Source organism: Dendropsophus ebraccatus, chromosome 7 (assembly GCF_027789765.1).
Source record: "Dendropsophus ebraccatus isolate aDenEbr1 chromosome 7, aDenEbr1.pat, whole genome shotgun sequence".
Lineage (NCBI taxonomy): Eukaryota > Metazoa > Chordata > Amphibia > Anura > Hylidae > Dendropsophus > Dendropsophus ebraccatus.
In genome coordinates, this window is record NC_091460.1 from 97,196,977 (window position 1) to 97,210,719 (window position 13,743).

Below are 13,743 nucleotides of genomic sequence, written 5' to 3' on the forward strand. Positions count from 1 at the left end.
TGTCCCTTCCTACATACACTCTAAGGGTACGTGCACACTGCGGAATCGCGACAGATAACCCTTCGTGCATTCCGCAGTTGGCACCCCCCAGCGGACTGATGCAGGCGCACGTCTCCGTCCGTGTCATAGACTCCATTCTATGCACTGGCGGATTCCGCTCTCCGTCCAACGTGTTCATTCTTTGGACGGACGATGGAATCCGCCCATGCATAACATGGAGTCTATGACACGGGCGGAGACATGCGCCCGCATCAGTCCGCCGGCGGGTGCCCGCTGCGGAATGCACAAAGGGTTCTCCTTCGCCATTCCGCAGTGTGCACGTACCCTAAATCTGTAAGTGTACCCTGAGGTACGCTCACAGAGTTTGTAGAATTTCACGCCATATCGTCATCTCTTATTGGGACGGTACTGCCGGAAAAGACGTGTCTGGGGGGCAGCGTACGCTACGCTACCCCCAGACACGTCACTGGATGATGAGGATGATGAGAGGAAAGAAGGATCCCCCCATTCATCCTCACTGGCTGTTTCGGTGTCTGAGGCAATAATAACGTATGCGTCCGACACCGAAAACACCCTGGGGACCATCTTTATACGGGGATTGGTATATGGGGTATGTAGTGGTGTAGTGTCAAACTTTATTCAATGTAGTGTGGTGTAATGTAGTGTTTTTTACGTATTTTTTTACAGTAAGTATAATAAAAAAAACCTACGCCAACAAAGGAGTTGCTGATAAATGCCGCACTTATGTGCGGCACTTATAAGCAGACCGTGGCAGTAGAATATAGAAAAAAAACACCCTACGCCAAAAAGGAGGAGTTGCTGATTAGCAGCGCACTTTCGTGCGATGCTGATCAACACTCAGCGGCGATAGGGTGCGGAAAATAGAAAAAAAAAATTTGAAAAAAAAAAAAAAACTTTCTACATTCTGAACATCCCTGTAGCTGCTGATAAGTGTATTACACATATCAGCCGCTAGAGGGCAGCAGAGCGCAAAATACAGAAAAAGCCGACGCTGGAGCCGAAAATAGCCGAGAGAAGCCGAACGTGACGTCACGGAGGAAGCCGAAGACCCGAACGAACACGAGGACGCCGCGAACCCGGAAGACGCCGATCAGGAGCCCGGGACAGGTGAGTAATGTACAAATACCTGCTCTGGACCCCTCGGCTACCTAGCTGAGGGGTCCAGGGCAGGTATTTACTATTTTGGGGGACTCTGATCGCCGTGCCACCGGCCCGATCGCCGTGAACGGCCGGCCCCCGTGCCGAGAAGCTAAGATGGCCTGCTATGATTTATAGCAGGCCATCTTCCCCGACCGCTGTGTGTGAACACACAGCGAACGGGGAAACATTGGGCGTACCTATACGCCCGTTTGCGTTAAAGCCCACCCTGCGGGGGCGTATAGGTACGCCCGATGTCGTTAAGGGGTTAAACATACATCTCATTTGTGTACGTGCATTTCTTGAGTTATTACAGCTGTATTCCAATAAGCTGAAAAGGTCCTCTGTCCGCCCAGGAAAAATACGAAATAGTAGACATCTGTTATACAGTTATTAAACCTACATCTTATTTGTGTATGTGCATTTCTTGAGTTATTGCAGCTGTATTCCTATAAGCTGAAAAAGGTCCTCTGTCCTTCAGGAAAAATTGCGAAGTAGTAGACATCTGTAGTACAGTGAATAAACGTACATCTCGTTTGTGTAAGTGATTTCTTTAGTTATTACAGCTGTATTCCTATAAGCTGAAAAAAGTCCTCTGTCAGGAAAAATACGAAATACTTGAAATCTGTTATACAGTAATTAAACGTACATCTCTTTGTGTATGTGCATTTGTTCATTGATTATAGCGGTATTCCTATCAGCTGACATACGTTCAGATCACATGTACAATTACATCAAGTAATAATTGTACATCTGATTTGTGTACCTGGATTTATCGAGTAGGTAGATCTGTTGTTTTTGTTGTTTTTTTTAGTCCTATAAAGGGCTCTAATATGCAAGGTCTATATGCACAGTTCACTCTTTAAACAAAATAAAAAATGGTATGAGGGGAAAGATGTTAAAAAGAACCCCCCATCCAACAGATGCAAGACCAAATCTAAGAAAATTATTGTACTTTAACCCCCTAAGGACCGCGGGCATACATTTACGCCCGCGCTGCCTGGGCTTTAAGGCAGGAGGACGTAAATGTACGCCCTGCCGCGGTCCCGGGCTATGGAGCGGGCTCACGAGCTGAGCCCACCCCATAGCGGGTGAGGACCGGCTGCTATACGCAGCCAGGCCCTCACCCTTAATGCCTTTAACCCCTTAAACGCCGCGATCAGTGTTTAAGGGGTTACTGATCTAATGTATGTAAGTAATAGTTCCCTAAGGGAACTATAAAAGTGTAAATAAATAAATGTTTAACAAAATGCCCCAAAGCCCCTCCCCCAATAAAAGTGTAAATCACCCCCCTTCCCATTTCATACATTAAACACATAGAAAGTAATAAAGTTAATTAACATATTATATACCGTAGTATAATCGCCCAATCTATTAAAACCAAAACAATACTATTCCCGCACGGTGAATGGCGTTGAAAAAAGCGGTAAAAAAAACCCCACCGAGATTGCTTTTCTTAAATGACATTTTATGTATAAAAAAAATAATAAAAAGTGATCAATACGTTTGATCTCGAAAAAATTTTTATTAATAAAAACTAGAGATAATGACGCAAAAAATTATACCTCATACGACCCCGTAGGTGAAAAAATAAAAGCGCTATAGGAGTTACAATAGGGCCATTTTAAATATGCCTTTTTGCAAAAAAAAAAAATGTTTTGCTGCTAATAAAAATGGTAAAATGATAGAAAACCTAGTAAACCTGCCAATTGCTGTATTCAGAATGACCGATAGAATAAAGGAAAATGTTTTACCGTAAAGTGCATTACGTAAACATGGAACCCCCCCCAAAATTTGCGGAATCGCATTCTTTGACCCAAATTCACCCCACAAATTATATTTTGGGGGTGCTGTCATTCATTTTTAGGGCTGATTGAAAGATGCCATTACAAAGTCCACCTAGTCCTGAAAAAAACATGTCCCCACATGGCCCTGTAGGTGGAAAAATGAAAGAGTTATGGGTCTTAGAAGGCGAGGAGGAAAAAACGAAAATGCAAAAGTTACAATTTGCCTGGTTCTTAAAGGAGACCTGTCACCCCCCACGCCGGGGTGACAGGCTCCCGAACCCCAGATAGATCACCTTATAGTTACCTCATGTCGCTGAGTCCTGCTGCCGGTCCCGGGACGGAGATACCCCGGTGAGAAGCCGGCGCGTGCGCTGTGGAGATGGGTCCGGCATCCATAGAGAATGAATGGAGCCGTGCGCGCGCAGCAGAGATGAGTCTGGCTCCATTCATTCTCTATGGGCGCTGGACCCATCTCCACAGCGCGCGCGCCGGCTTCTCACCGGGATATCTCCGTCCCGGGACCGGCTCCGCCAGCGGGACTCGGCGACATGAGGTAACTATAAGAGGATCTAAGCTGGGGGTCGAGAGCCGGTCACCCCTGGCGCGGGGGGTGACGGGTCCTCTTTAAGGGGTTAACCCCTTAAAGACCAAGCCTATTTGCACCTAAAAGACCAGGCTCATTTTTCAAAATCTGACCTGTCTCACTTTCTGCGCTTATAGCTCAGTGATGCTTTAACGTATGCTAGCAATTCTGAGATTGTTTTTTCGTCACATATGGCACTTTTATATTAGTGGCAAAATTTGGTCACTACTTTGTGTGTTTTTTGTGAAAAACATCAAAATATCATGAAAAATAAAAAAATATTTGCATTTTATGAACTGAAATTCTCTGCTTCTAAAAAAAGAAGTCGTATCACATAAATTAGTTACTAAGTCACATTACCGATATGACCTCTTTATTCTGGCTTCATTTCATAAACATATTTTACTTTTTTAGGGTGTTACGGGGCTTAGAAATTTATCAGCAAATTACCACATTTTCGTGAAAGTTTCCAAAACTGATTTTTTATTAGGGACCAGTTCTTTTTTTAAGTTGATTAAGGAGGTTTGTATACTGGAAACCCCCATAAGTGACCCCATTTTGGAAAGTACACACCTTAAAGAATTAATCTAGGGGTATAATGAGCATTTTAACCCTACAGGGGCTGGAGGAAAGTATTCACCATTAGGCCGTAAAAAAAATGAAAAATTAAATTTTCCAATAATACATACGTTTAGATTTAAAGTTTCTCATTTTCTAAAGGAACATGAGAGAAAAAGCACCCCAAAATTTGTAACGCAGGTTCTCTTGAGCAATACGGTACCCCATATGTGGGCGTAAACCACTGTATGGGCACACAGCAGGGCTCAGAAGGAAGGGAGCGCCAATTAGCTTTTCCATTGCAGATTTTGCTGAAGAAGTTTCCCATGTGTATCAGATACCTGCACGAGGTACATGTGGCAGTGTGGCTTGATCAATTCACATACAGAATTCTGATGTTTTTTATGCAGCCGAGAGGTACTAGTATCAGCCATAGGTGTGAGGTGTAGCACTCTTTTTCTTCACTGAACCGTATTTTGTTTCTCTCTTTTCTCCGTGTTTTGCACTCCTCCTGGTGAGACCCACATGACCGCAATTAGCAGGAGACACCTGAGTGCTCATGGTTTTAATCTCTCCTCTCTGTCCCATTCTATCTTTGATAGCTATGGTGAGTGCAATACCTTATCCAGACTTGTGCTGTTTGGGGGCAGCTTCCTCCGCCGGTGGTGCTGGCTGGGTTTTGGTGTGGCATTTTTGGGTCTGGTCCTGTGGCATGGGGGTTGCAGGGCCGTTCCATGGCCTCCCTTCCCTGACTGTGCACGCCTGCGGGAGTGGTGGTCGCTGACCAGCACAGTGTGGCCTTAGTATAGGAACCCATGTGTATCAGATACCTGCACGAGGTACATGCGGCAGTGTGGCTTGATCAATTCACATACAGAATTCTGATGTTTTTTATGCAGCCGAAAGGTACTAGTATCAGCCATAGGTGTGAGGTGCAGCACTCTTTTTCTTCCCTGAACCGTATTTTGACCCCACAGGTATTAGAGGAAAGTATTCAAAAGTAGACAGTAAAAATTAAAAACTCGAATTTTTTCAATAATATGTTCCTTTAGTTTGAAATTTCTCAATTTCACGAGGAACAAGAGAATAAAAGTACCCCAAAATTTGTAACGCAGGTTCTCCTGAGTAAAAAGGTACCTCATGTGTGGGCATAAACCACTGCATGGGCACACAGCGGGGCTCAGAAGGAAAGGAGCGCCAATTACAGTAGCTTTTTCAATGCAGATTTTGCTGAAGAAGTTTCTGAGCACCAGGTGCGTTTGAAGTGCCCCTGTAGTGCCAGCGGAGTAAAATCTCACCATAAGTTACCCCATTTTGGAAAGTGCACCCCTCAAAGAATTCATTTTGGGGTGTGGTGAGCATTTTGACCCCACAGGTATTAGAGGAAAGTATTCAAAAGTAGACAGTAAAAATGAAAAACTCGAATTTTTCCAATAATATGTTCCTTTAGTTTGAAATTTCTCAATTTTACGAGGAACAGGAGAGAAAATTCACCCCAAAATCTGTAACGCAGGTTCTCCTGAATAGAACGGTACCCCATATGTGGGCATAAACCCCTGTATGGGCACACAGCCGGGCTTAGAAGGGAAGGAGCGCCAATTAGCATTTTCCGTGCAGATTTTTCTGAAGAAGTTTCTGAGCGCCAGGTGCGTTTGCAGCACCCCTGTAATGTCTTCAGAATAGAACCCCCCCAAAAGTCACCCCATTTTGGAAAGTACACCCCTCAAAGAATTCATCTTGGGGTAGGATGAGCATTTTGGCCCCACAGGTATTAGAGGGAAGTATTCAAAATTGGCCAGTAAAAATGAAACATTTTTCCAATAATATGTTGGTTTAGTTTGAAATTTCTAAATTTCACAAGGAACAGAAGAAAAAAATGTACCCAAAATCTGTAACGCAGGTTCTCCTGAGTACAACGGTACCCCATATGTGGGCATAAACCACTGTATGGGCACACAGCAGGGCTCAGAAGGGAAGGAGCACCAATTTGCTGGAGCAAAACCGCAGCTAGTAATAGTTATTAGAATAGCGCAGTTACTAAAATAAAATAAAAAAAATGAGATTACAGGTAATGTGGGGTGGTTACGGACAGTCTGGGGTGGTTACGGGTAATCTGGAGGTGGTTACGGGCAACCTGGGGTGGTTACGGGTAATCTGGGGTGGATATGGTCAACATGGGGTGGTCACAGGCAACCTGGGGTGGTTAGAGGCAACCTGGGGTGGTTACGGGCAACGTGGGGTGGTTACGGGCAACGTGGGGTGGATACGGACAACCTGCTGTGGTTACAGACAATCTAGGGTGGTCACAGGCAACCTGCTGTGGTTACGGGCAACGTGGTGTGGTTACAGACAATCTGGGGTGGTTACGGACAATCTGGGGTGGTTACAGACAATCTGGGGTGGTTACAGACAATCTGGGGTGGTTACGGATAAACTGAAGTGTTTATAGGTAATCTGAGGTGGGTACCTGTAATCTGGCGTGGTTACGGGCAATCTGGAGGGGGTCACTGGCAATTTGGGGTGGTCAGAGGCAAGGTGCAGTGGTCAGAGGCAAGGTGCGGTGGTCAGAGGCAAGTTGCGGTGGTCAGAGGCGACGTGCGGTGGTCAGAGGCAACCTTTGGTGGTTGCGTGCAATCTGGGGGGTTACATGTTATCTGGCATGATTACGGGCAACCTGGGGTGGTTATGCGCAACCTGTGGTGGTTACGGGCAACCTGGAGGAGTTACAGACAATCTAGAATTGTTACGGATAGACTGAAGTGCTTATAGGTAATCTGGGGTGGGTACATGTAATTTGGGGTGGTTACAGGCAATCTGGGGTGATTACGGACAATCTGGAGGGGGTCACTGGTAACGTGCGGTGATTGCGGGCAACGTGTGGTGGTTACGGCAACGTGTGGTGGTTACGGGCAACGTGCGGTGGTTACGGGCAACGTGCGGTGGTTACGTGTAATCTGGGGGGTTACGTGCAGTACCGTTTCTTCGGTCACTAAGGGGTTAATGGGGGTCAGCTGCGGGATCGCAGCTGATTCTCATTATCTCCGGTGCTGTACTCAGATGAGAGCGGGATCGCTATCTCTGCAGCGATCCCGCTCTCATCAGTAACCCCGTCAGTAACAGGAACGTATATATACATTCCTACTGCACAGGGTATGTGCAATAGGAACGTATATATACATGTTACTGACGTGAAGGGGTTAATAAAGAACAATAATTTTCTTATATTTGGACTAGCATCTATCTTTTGGATGGGGGGTTCTTTTTAACATCTTTCCCCATACCAATTTTGGTTTAGATTTTTTTTTTTTTAATCTTCTATCTAAGATTTCATATCTATCTTGTGAACATGGTGAGAACCAGAGGTGGTAGGCGAGCAATATCAAGTGTAGAAAGGGGAGACCGAGGTAGTGCACAAGGTAGTGATACCGCCACGTTCTGGCCCTGCCATGTTCCCAGTTTCAGATGCCTAGCAGACATTTCTTTACCAGAAAAGCTGTCCCTGTCCTGGGCCAGCACGTTGCAGAAAATATCTCAAGCGCATTGGCTGCATCTGTGTCCACCAAGGTCCATCTGACTACAGACACATAGACCAGTAAGCACGGTCAAAGTCGTTACATATCCCTGACTGCTCACTGGGTGACTTTGGTGGCTTACACTGCCTCTGGTGCCTCTGGATCTCCGTCGACAGTCTCCAGAACTGCTTGAATGGTGCACAGCCAGGATCCCCAACCTCGACAGGTAGCATCACGTGCTAACAGAACCCAGGCCGACCACTGGCTGGGTGGTAAGAACCTGGCACTGGGTAAGGGGTGTGCGACAACAGTGCTGCGCCTCAACATGGACGGTTTTGGACTTGGTCTTGACCCATTTAACTTCTGGGTGTCCAAAGTGGATGAATGGCTTGAGCTTGCTAGACACACCATAGAAGTGTTATCTTGCCCAGCAGCCAGTGTTATCTCAGAACACACAGCTGATGGGGTGATAACTGACAAACGTATCAGACTATCCACTGACAATTTGGATTGATTTTATCCTGAGTGGGTACAGAGCCCATTTTTGACAGTACGCATTGCAGATCCACTTTTTTCAATGATCTCTTCATCTGTTAGATGTATTGATGTTTCTTACAGAGGCGCTTGTGGTTTGATTTTATCTTGAGTGGGTACAGAGCCCATTTTAAACAGTCTGCATTGCAGATCCCCTTTTTTTTCAATAATCTCTTTATCTGTTAGATGTATGTTCTTAACCCTTAGAGGATCCTGTTAATTAAAATTTTTGCGTTTTCGTTTTTCCCTCCTTGTGCTTAAAAGGCCATAGCACTTGCATTTTTTCACCTAGAAACCCACATGAGCCCTTATTTTTTGCGCTACTAATTGTACTTTGCAATGACAGGCTGAATTTTTTTCATTAAGTACACTGCGAAACCAGAAAAAATTCAAAGTGTGGTAAAATTGAAAAAAAACTAAACAAAAAAACTCATTTCTTTTATTTGGGGGGTATACGTTTTTACGCCGTTCACCCTGGGGTAAAACTGACTTGCATGTTCCTCAAGTAGTTACGATTACAACGATACGTAACATGTATAACTTATATTGTATCTGATGGCCTGTAAAAAATTCAAACCATTGTGAACAAATATATGTTCTAAAAATCGCTCCATTTCCCTTTTTATTACAATTTTTCTGGATTTGATGCGACCAAAAATGCTCAATTTTGCACTTTGGGATTTTTTTTGAGCTTACGTCGTTTATCGTGCGAGATCTGGAATGTGATTAATTAATAGTTCGGGCGATTACGCACGCGGCGATAGCAAACATGTTTATTTATTATTTGTTTATTTTTATTTATAACATGGAAAAAAGGGGGGTGATTCTGACTTTTATTAGGGGAGGGGGCTTTTTTTTACTAATAACATCACTTTTATTTTAACTTTTACACTTATACTAGAAGCCCCCCTGGGGGACTTCTAGTATAAGTGCACTTATTTCTCATTCAGATCTGTGCTGCATAGATATGCAGCACAGATCGATGAGATAGGCACATTGATTGCTTCCGGCTGCTGCAGCCGGAAGCAATCGAGTGCCGAGCCGGGATCAGTGCCATTATGGCGCTGACCCCGGAAGGGGTAAGATGTGTGGATCACTCCTCTGGGACAACGTCCTTTAAGAGCGATCCTCCCCACTAGACACCAGGGAACGGCTGCATTTGGAAATCGGATGCAGCTGTCAACTAATACCCGCAGTCCCGGGCTACTACCCGGGACCGCGGCGGTTCAGAGCACGGCCGCACTCTGAACGTGGTGAGGCGGCCCTGGACGTATGGGTACGTCCAGGGTCGCCTAAGGGTTAAAGCCAAATTTTAGGCTTTGAGTTCTTCCATGTTTAGCCCCTAGACGACCCTGGACGTACAGTTACGCCATGGAAGTCTGTCACCAGATGACCCTGGACGTAACTGTACGTCCTGGGTGTTTCTCCTGCTATGAAGCGCGCTCCAGAGCGGAACGCGCTTCATAGGAGGTGGGGGCCAGCTGCAGTGAGCAGCCAACACCTCACCGCTAAAGACAGGTTGCAGCGATCGCGCTGCAGCGTGTCATTAACTCCTTAAACGCCGCTGCATAGCAGTGATCAGTGTGAATAATCACACTAATGTATGTAAAAGTCCCCCAAAGGGACTTCAAATGTGTGTAAAAAAAAAGTTAAAAACACCAATACACTACCCCAAAGCCCCTCCCCAAATAAAAGTTAAAATCACCCTCCTTTCCCATTATATAAATAAACCCATAAAAAAACATATAATATACCCTAGCATGCGTAATTGTCCGATCTATTAAAATACAACAAGCATCATTGCGAACGGCGTAGACGAAAAGAGGGAAAAAAGTGCCCCGATTACCGATTTGATGTTACATTATATATAAAAAAAATAATAAAAAGTGATCAAAACGTCCGATCTTCACAAATATGGTATAAAAAAAAACTAGAGATCATGGCAGAAAAAATTACACCCCATACAGCCCCGTAGGTGATAGCGTCACAATAGGCCTATTTTATTAATAACTAATTGCAAAAAAAAAAGGATTTCATTAAAAAAGCATCACAATAGGCCCATTTTATTAATAACTAATTGCCAAAAAAAAAGGATTTCATAAAAAAATATATATATATATATATATATATATATAACATTAGACTGTGTAAACCTGCATATGGTTGTGTTTGAGCTGAACTCTAGAATAATGGTACCATGTCGCTTTTACTATATAGTGCATTACGTAGACACAGGAACCCCCCAAACGTTACCATATTTCATTCTTTTTTTACTATTTCACCTATTTATATCTTCATAAATAATATATTTGGGGTTCCATCATACATGTTATGGTAGAATGAAAGACGCCATTACAAAGTACAACTATTCCTGTAAAAAACAAGCACTTACATGGCCCTGTAGATAGAAAACTGAAAGTGCTAGAGCTCTTAGAAGGGTAGGAGGGAAAAACGAAAACACTAAGATCAAAGTTTGCGCAGTCCACTAGGTCATTTTGGGACAGGTCCTCAAAGGGTTAGAGTTTGCTGTTCTGGAGGATAATTTACATATAGTTGTAAAATTAACCCAGACATCTCCCATTGAGGCGTGTCCTCTGTCTTCATTTCATTTTGTAGCTGTTTCAAAGGTAGAAGCCAGCAGCTCAATAAAGACCACTTTTGTTAATCTTCGATTTCAAATCAAATAAAAAAAACAGACAGAGAAAATGCAGCATGGTCATAGTGATGCTTTAGAACATCTTCACATTCTCGCAGTTCTCTTCTGTATTTCAGGTACATATAGTAACACGCGAACTGGAGAGAAAGGAACGGCTGCACATCCCATCTATGACTGATACTAATGCCGCTAGGCCGGGGCGTAACTAGAAATGGCTGGGCCCCATAGCAAACTTTTGTTCAGGATATGCCTGTGCTCACATGTCAGTACCTTATGTCTTCCCCACTCTGTGAGAGCAGCAGTGGTAAGTGTAATACCATATCCATACTTGTGCCGTTTGGGGGCAGCTTTCTCCGCCGGTGGTGCTGGCCGGGTTCTGGTGGGGCTTTTTGGGTCTGGTCCTGTGACATGGGGGTTGCAGGGCTGTTCCATTGCCTCCCTTCCCTGCACGTGGACTCTTTGCGGGGGTGGCGGTCACTGACCGACATGGTGTGGAGTTAGCGTAGGGACCCGTGTGAACCAGAGGACCTGCACATTGGTACACAGGGCTATTATGGCTTGATCAAATCATATACAGACACTCTGGTGTTGATTTTTAATATAGGCCTAGCGGCATTAGTATCAGCCATACATGGGATGTGCAGCCGTTCCTTTCTCTCCAGTTCGTGTCGTACCTATAGTAACAGCTATCCATTTCATAAATTTCCTTTAGAAAGTCAGAGAGTTGAGTATAATGATTATCTAGTGTAGTTAATGACTCATCAAATTCATTTTGATCTTTCATTTTTATTTTTTATTTATTATAGTAATCAAATCAACTTGAATACTCGAGGCACCCCTGACAACAGGCTAGGGATATCTGGCTATTTTCATGTTTTGAAACTCGTAACCGAGGCTCAACTGACTCCTTTTTTGCATATTTAAATTTTAGGGGCATGAGTGGAGATTCTTGATTGAGTATTTCATTGAATCTTTTTCACTGATCTCCTTGAGCTCAGTGATTGCTGTGTTTTACAAATTGAATACTCCCAAAGGCCAGAAAATCAATTTTTGTTTTTAGGTCGAAAAAGTCACTGTTTAGCAGACAGGATCAATCAGGTCGGTAGTAGTGGTTTGTTTTTTCATCTAATTCAATTTAAATTTGCCTTCTCTTAGATACTCTTTAACCTCTTAGGGACATATGACGTACCCGTACGTCATATGTCCCCAGGAGGTGTTCAGAGCCGGGCCGTGCGGTGACCCTGCTCTGAACCGCCGTGATCCCGGGTGCCGCGTGTAGCCCGGGACCGCAGCTATTAGCTGGCATGGTCTCATTGCCGTGCCCGCTAATCAGGTAATCGGAGGCAGCTGTCAAAGTGCAAAATTGTGCATTTTTGGTCGCATCAAATCCAGAAAAAATGTAATAAAAAACGATCAAAAAGTCGTATATGCGCAATCAAGGTACCGATAGAAAGTAAACATCATGGCGCAAAAAATGACACCTCACGCAGCCCCATAGACCAAAGGATAAAAGCGCTATAAGCATGGGAATGGAGCGATTTTAAGGAACGTATATTTGTTAATAATGGTTTGAATTTTTTTACAGGCCATCAGATAAAAGAAAAGTTATACATGTTATATATGCACAACAAGTCAGTTTTACCCCAGGGCGAATGGAGTAAAAACAAATACCCCCCCCCAAATAAAAGAAATGCGTTTTTTTCCAATTTCACCACACACCACAATTTTTTTCTGGTTTTGCAAATGTTAGAGGTTAGTTGGGGGAACAATCAGAAGCAATGTGAGAAAATATTATTTTACAAAAAAAAAAAGTAGTAGATACTTGGAACAAACTTCCAGCAGATTTGGTAAGTAAATCTACATTAACAGAATTTAAACCTGCCTGGAATAAACATATATCTATCCTAAGATAATAAGAAGGGAAATACTAAAAGGGCAGACTGGATGCAGGAAGTGGCGTATTCTTTCCAGTGTCCTCTCTGCTGACACCTCTGTCTGTGACAGGAACTGTCCAGAGCAAATGCCTCATAGAAAAACCTCTCCTGCCCTCCAGACTGGAAAGAATACACCACTTCCTGTAGGACATACAGCAGCTGATAGAAACTAGAAGACTTGAGATTTTTTAGAAGTAAATTACAAATCTCTTTGAGGGTACAAACCCACTTGCCGGATCCGCAGCAAGTCCCCTTGCTGCGTATTTGCAGCGAGATTCGTTGCGGATCCGGCCCCTATTCTTTCAATGGAAAACAAAATTGCAGCAGGGATGTACATCCCTGCTGCGATTTTGTCTGCAGCCCGCCCCATTAACCCCCCCGGCCACCAGACATTATACATTACCGGGTCCCCGTTCCTGCTTGCTTCGGGGCACCCGTGTCTTCACAGCCCGCCCGGCCAATCAGTCCGCTGCGGCGGGGCAGCGCACTGATTGGTCGGGCGGGACGTGCCGGGAGCCACCGAAGCAAGCAGGAGCCGGGACCAGGTAATTTATACTGTATCCTGCCCGTCCCCCTGCAGCCCCGATCGCCCCCAGCCCCCGGCCGCACGATCGCCACCAGCACCTGGCTGCACGATCGCCCCCAGCCGCTGGCGATCGTGCGGCCGGGGGCAATCGTGCGGCCGGGGGTGATCATGTGGGGCTGGTGGCGATCGGGGCTGCAGGGGGCGATCGGGGCTGCAGGGGGGGCGGGCAGGATACAGTATACATTACCTGATCCCGGCTCCTGCTTGCTTCGGCGGCTCCCGGCACGTCCCGCCCGACCAATCAGTGCGCTGCCCCGCCGCAGCGCACTGATTGGCCGGGCGGGCCGTGAGGACACCGGGAGCCCCGAAGCAAGCAGGAACAGGGGCCCGGTAATGTATAATGTCTGGCGGCCAGGGGGTTAATGGGGCGGGCTGCAGACAAAATGTACATCCCTGCTGCGATTTTGTCTTCCATTGAAAGAATAGGGGCCAGAT